Raw genomic sequence first — 6,180 nt, forward strand, 5'->3', positions numbered from 1 at the left:
CTCATTATATTTATAAGACTTCGCTAGAAACGACTAGATGTTCAACATAAATTGCAAACAGCTACTATTTTCTATAAATTACTAAATGGTCTTGCCCCTGATTATCTCCGATCAAAGTTCACCGATCGTAGCGAAATTCCTTCTTATTCGCCAAGGGAGTGCGAGGGTAAACTGTCTGTTCCACTGCTTCGCACTAACTTTCTAAGGAACAGTTTCAGCTATCATGGTGCTTTTTGACGTTGGAGTGTTTACTTTTACATTTTTACAACATTGTCTGGGTAGTTGTCAGTCACAGGCAATTCGTTCCTCTGTCTGCGACCAAGAACTATTACCAGTTTGTACATGCAATCGCTTGCATTAACTGGTCTCTTTGTGGCTGCCTCTGGGTTTCGTTTTAATGCAGCCGCGTCTGGTTTCTATAAATGGCCACTAACCCCACGAAACTTTTTTTCGCTAATATAAATTTCTTTTTTCGCCTGATCACCACTGCGAAAAAATTATCGTTGTAGCTATTTTCGTTAATTTTGTATGAATTTTCAAAGTTTGTAAAATTGCTCTTTTCCACGTTCACGATTGAGCCAGGAAACGAGTTGGCTTCTGACGTCATTATGGGAATAACAATATGTTGTTTCAGAGAAGAATATATGTGAGCATGCGATAGTGTGTGTCAAAATCGTTGTAGAATGCAAGGAAGATGTGTTATTGGAGGCTGAACTAATACAGGATGCGTAGGTTAGAATATTCCTCTTCATTCCGTAATACCTCTATATATCTCCATGGAACTCGACCGGAAACAAGAAAAAGACCAAAGTGGGCTGATCTGTGCGAAGCTAAAGCCGTGGAGCCATCAAGGATTTCTTAGATCTTGGGTTCGCCGCTAGTGTAAAAGCCTAGAGATTTTCATGGCCTGTATATATATTCTTTTCTTTCTCTGGTGGAAAGCTTGACATTGTCAAGGTACTCCGTAAGACCTCATATTCTGGGTTACTGATATAATTTGATTGTCTAACATATCCGCAAATGTTGAAAAGATGTTATGATAAATAGCTTCTAGATAATAAAGGAGGAAACCAGAACATTGAAAATCTTTTTTTAAAAAGTTCTACTGTGCATGTTTGTTCAATAATTTCTTGTTTTAATTTTTCACCCTGAGAAGGAACTAAGAGAGAAACAAACGTCTGTTACACTGTTTTCAAGTTGTTTTCGTTTTTTAATCACCACTTGGCTGTCGCGATTTCTTGGCTTCCATATGACTTTACAGCAGAACAGAATGGGGTGCCATTGTCAGACGTTTCTTTTTTTCATTTGTTAGCTAGAAGACACAAGACGCAGACGGATCCCGTGCAGTAGGCGATCTTGTAAAACAAAAAACGTCTTCAAAAACGTATAGACAGTGTTCTCGTAGATGATACTTTACAGTCAAACCGATAAGTGCAACAGCCAGATTTGCCGCCCATAATGCACCGGTCAGGAATGCTAGACAAAACCTCCTTTCTACCACACCAAGACCTTCACCGGCAAATTGGAAAGTGTTGACGAAAACCATCCCCGCCAGAAAATTATTGAGCAAAGGTACGGCAGCAGCAGTATAAACATGAAACAGAAGCCCGAAACGAAACCAAGAGACAAACACCATAACGATCACAATAAAAAACATTAAGCAATGAAAGAAACCATGGTTTCCTGATAGCAAACTTATCTGCGATTCCACAGTTAGATAAGTAGCCAAGGTATGGTCTGCCAAGCAGTTCACCAGTCCCCGACGCCAATACGTACAGCAGATACTGATTTCTTGGAGCAACTGAATCATTAGAGAACGCCATGGTCGTCATCACACTACTGACGAGCAGTTGTTTACAAAAGATGCAGACAAACCACCCAATAAAAAGAGGCTCTGTTTGCCATAGTAGTGATAACATCTCAATAATAGAGAGTTTTGTTTTGGAAGCATCATCACTGGGATTCGATTCAAGTGGGCTGTAAGGAATTTCTTTGAATGACTTCGGGTTAAGATTTGGGTGATTGCTATTGCTTGGTTCCTCCATTGCAATGTAGGAAATAGGCAACAATATCCATAAGGATGTGGCGAGAAGAAGCGAAATTTTCGGAGACAAACAAATCAACATTGTCAGGCCTGTGAACAAAGGACAAGGTAAGTCAAACACCATAAAGATAGAAATAGAGAAAGGTGTTTTCATCTTGATATCTACATCTACCACCTGACCATGCACAAACCATTTGGCATCGTTTTGTTTTATAAACTTGATAAATGATGCTCTCGTTTACATTACCGTGAAAATAAAAAAGAACCGAGAGAATAATTAATAGTTTTAAAGTGCACCTAACCCCAAAATTTTTTTTCGCTAAAACGAATCTAGATTTTATTTGAAGCATTTGGGCGAAGAAATTTTTGAATTTGGTTGAATCCTCGATTTTCTATGCCCTTTCAAAGTCGGGCTTGAATTGTTTCACGACCGCGTTTTAGGGAGTCTGGGGCGGCGGTACCTGATGACGTCTACCCAGGAACCAAACACAATGGCGCCTCAGTCAACTCTCTGTATTTGCTCGAGAACATGGAACACAAACCTAATCGTTCCGATGTATTTTGGGACTAAAACGTCCAAGTTTTGTCTCAGAATCATTTCTTTTTCGTCACTGGAGTCAGAGTTAAGTTTCGATTCGGAAGACTCCGAAATAAACTTCGATCGAGCACGTTCGACAACTGTGAACTCGCTGCTTAGAGCTTTGAGAGCAATTTACAATATTTCAAGCGACGAAGGGGAAGACTTCTTTGCGGACGAGCTGCTTGTATATTAGGAATGGAAAGCTAGATACGAAGTGGAGGAGCAGGCAAACGAAAAGCAGGAAAGAAAACTCAAGGACTGCTTTGGATGGTAATTTCGTCAACTAAACATAAGATTCCCACGCGTGTTTATAGCCCGTTTACATTTGTCCTTAGCGAGAATGTATTTTATCAAGGTGTGATTGTTCTGTTAAATCCAGCTTGTGTTTTACTTTCAGTGGAATGCTTCATGTTTATAAGAGCGACGTACGTGTCGCAGTTTTCGAGACTTGATGACCTCCAAAACATTGGCTTCGATCGATTGAAAATCGTATTGTTTGGACCTGTATTTTTGAAGCTGCGGGAAGCAAAGCGGAAGGAAACATTTCATACAATTACCGATTTCACATTGTCACACGTTTTAAGTCGTAACTCCAAATAACCAATGTAAATTGTTCTCAAAGTTTGCAGCGAAATTCGTCGGATAAACGAAAAGGATGTGTTCCCTAAGCGGTCCGCACATAATGTTACGCGGTCATATTTTCGACGCTATTGCACAGAATCTTAGTCGCACTGCTGATTTCCAAACCTTCGAAAAACTCTGTGAGTCTAACAAGTTTGTTATCATGTAATTCTAAAGGATTAATCTTTGACTTTCATCTAAATCGAAAGAGAAATAAGTGTTGGTTAGCGGCGTACAGTTGCGATCTATTTACATATCAGTATAACGCTTCTTGATCATGATCGGATCACACAACTTTGTATGTTATAAATACTGCGGGATTGGAAGATATAGGTTGTAGGTGGTATTTCTACAAATTGCTGGTTAGCTTTAAGCAGAAAAGTTATGAAAATAGCGTTCGAAAGTCTGCGGAACAAATTCCAGTGAGAGTTCTTCAATGGTTCTCACAGATTCAGTTCGCTTGTTTCGGTTCGACAAAATCAACCATCGTTTACGTCTTTGTTGCACCATTAGCCGATCATCGTCAGTTAATTGTACAGTATATCTTTCTTTAAATCTGGAATATTGCTGCAACAGCCGATAGCACCTCTGGAAGGCGTTTCTGCGCACTTTTCGCATGTGTATTGCACCATCCTGAAGGAAATGAGAGGACGTGAGATATACAACCTTCCTGGGTAGACGTCACAAGAGCCGCTAGACCCATTCTCCTCAAACTCGGTCGTGAAACAAAATGGCGGTGTTTTGGAGCTATTTTCGAGATTCCGTCGGGGCACAGAAAATCGAGGATTTAACGGAATCCAAAAATTTTTTTCGCAGAACTAATTCAAATAACAAGAAGATTCGTTTTAGCGAAAAAAAATTTTGGGGGTTAGGTGCACTTTAACCAAAGGAAGGAGAGAGTTTTCAAAATGCGTCACCTGCTCCAGGTGTAATACACCACTTTCGGTTCTGTGTAAATCTAATGTACAAATGGCAACAGTTTCAAAGATAAGGGGGAGGACCTAGATAAATAACTTTAGCTAACTTAAACTGAGAAAAAGAAAGCAACAAAACAAAACCCTACGCTAAAGCTTAAAACAAATTCGACTCAGTGTCTTACCTATGTAAGATAAGATTGTTTTTCATTGATACCTCAGGACGGGACCAAAACTGTCAACAGAACAAAATGCCTCCGAGTCTTTTTCGTTTAAACACTTTTTAAGTTCGATAATTTTGATATCAACCCAGGTACTTATAGTCTACCGATCCCCACCCTTCCCCCCATCCAAGCCGCCCTCATCACCCCTCACAGAGCTTCCATACCATGCTTAGGATTTAGTTAACAATGTTTACCTATATACGATAAAGGCGCCGCCAAAAATGAAGTTCCGGAACCAAAAGCATAGCTGTTTATTGTACTACCTCCATAGAAAGATGTTAAAGGATAAAACACGGTCTCTGTGCCGCCGATTCCAAATGACACCAAGCATAGTCCAGTTACTTTAATGATGGGATCATCAGCAAGGGACGTAATCAACATTCCAGTGACGGAGAGGCTGAAGGTAATACAACATGACACAGAAACTGAGATCCTTTGGAAAAAATACGGATAAACTGCAGTTGTAAGACACGCGGGGCCAGATGCAGCTAGTAAAACAACTGATGTAGGTATCTTGGTGGCTTCTAAAATGTCCTGAGCGGCACTTAAGCTGATGCTGAAAAAGAAATCTACCAGGAAGCCAATGACACCAAATGCCAAAATTGTTCTCTTTTTAACTTTGTGTGTGGTATCACATTCCTCGTCTGTCAAGTGCTCTTCTTCATTTTCCATCACTCACTTGCTACAAAATGCAAAATAAAAGTACATGTAATAATTGCAACGTGATACGTTGGGTACCCAATATCCACTGCTATGCACTTGTAAATACGAGTCATGCAAACTTTGACACCCTTTTAGATCAGTTTTTTGTTGTTGGTGGTGAGGTGCCACGCTTAGCTATAAACGAGTGTGCATTGTCACGTTTGGTCATGCATACGTTGCCGATTATGCCAACTATATATTTCGTCACTGAGGTGAGTTTTTGTTTTGGTTCAATTTTTTCGATTTGCCAAATGTGTAACAATCATCCTCTTTATTAACGAAGCCTTTCATGACTAAATATATCCCCAAGAATGTGCATGTGTCTGATGCCTGTCGGTAACAGATTGGCACAGGATTTCCTGCTTCGCAGTTCCTCCTAGCAGCGGACCGTAAAAAAGGATCAAGAAGAATAATCCAGAATAATTTAACTTCAGGAATTATTACATACTTTTCACTGGGATTTAAGCTCCTTGAAACCGTTGAAACCGTAAGGGTGTTCAAGAAAATGATGTACTCATAAACTCTTTTGTTGATGGTACCTGATGAACAGTTGCTATGACAGAATTTCAGTAATGCATGTGATCACCAGTATAAAGAAATCAAACGTTTCATTATAACAAGAATACATTACCAAGAAAAGATTGAAAATTAAAGATATGTGATAATTTCAAGCTTTACTGCTTTGCTCGCGCTATTTCAGTGTTTGAAGGTAGAAAGGATTGTTTGTGGTGTTATTTGGACTAACCGAAAATCAAAAGCTAGAGTATAGCTCTCTGAGTATGCAAAACATATTACGACAAAGCCCTCGGGCTAATCACTAGGAGAATGCTTTTAACTGAGGCGTCTTCGGAGAGAACAAACATTTTCAGTTTTCTAGCAGTTTTTCTACAGCTAATGCACAGTTTAAATGAACACTGCGCGTCTCCATGTGGGCTTTGCTGTTGTATAGATTTCGGCATTAGCAGTGACAAACGTTTGCTAATTCAGTTATTACAAACAAAGCATTCCACCTGTCGTGATTTTTAAGACAGATAGCCCTTTCGTACGTTTTGTTCAAGTCACACAGTTATTTACAAACACGGTTCTTCTGCTACG

At 39.7% G+C, this 6,180-nt stretch overlaps 1 pseudogene; it reads right to left on the bottom strand.

Annotated features, from left to right (window-relative positions):
- Positions 1–1,114: 1,114 nt before the first annotated feature.
- Positions 1,115–5,399, bottom strand: LOC110065416 (uncharacterized; annotated as a pseudogene).
- Positions 5,400–6,180: the final 781 nt, after the last annotated feature.

Source organism: Orbicella faveolata, unplaced genomic scaffold (assembly GCF_042242905.1).
Source record: "Orbicella faveolata isolate gen_17 unplaced genomic scaffold, um_ofav_v1 contig_35, whole genome shotgun sequence".
Lineage (NCBI taxonomy): Eukaryota > Metazoa > Cnidaria > Anthozoa > Scleractinia > Merulinidae > Orbicella > Orbicella faveolata.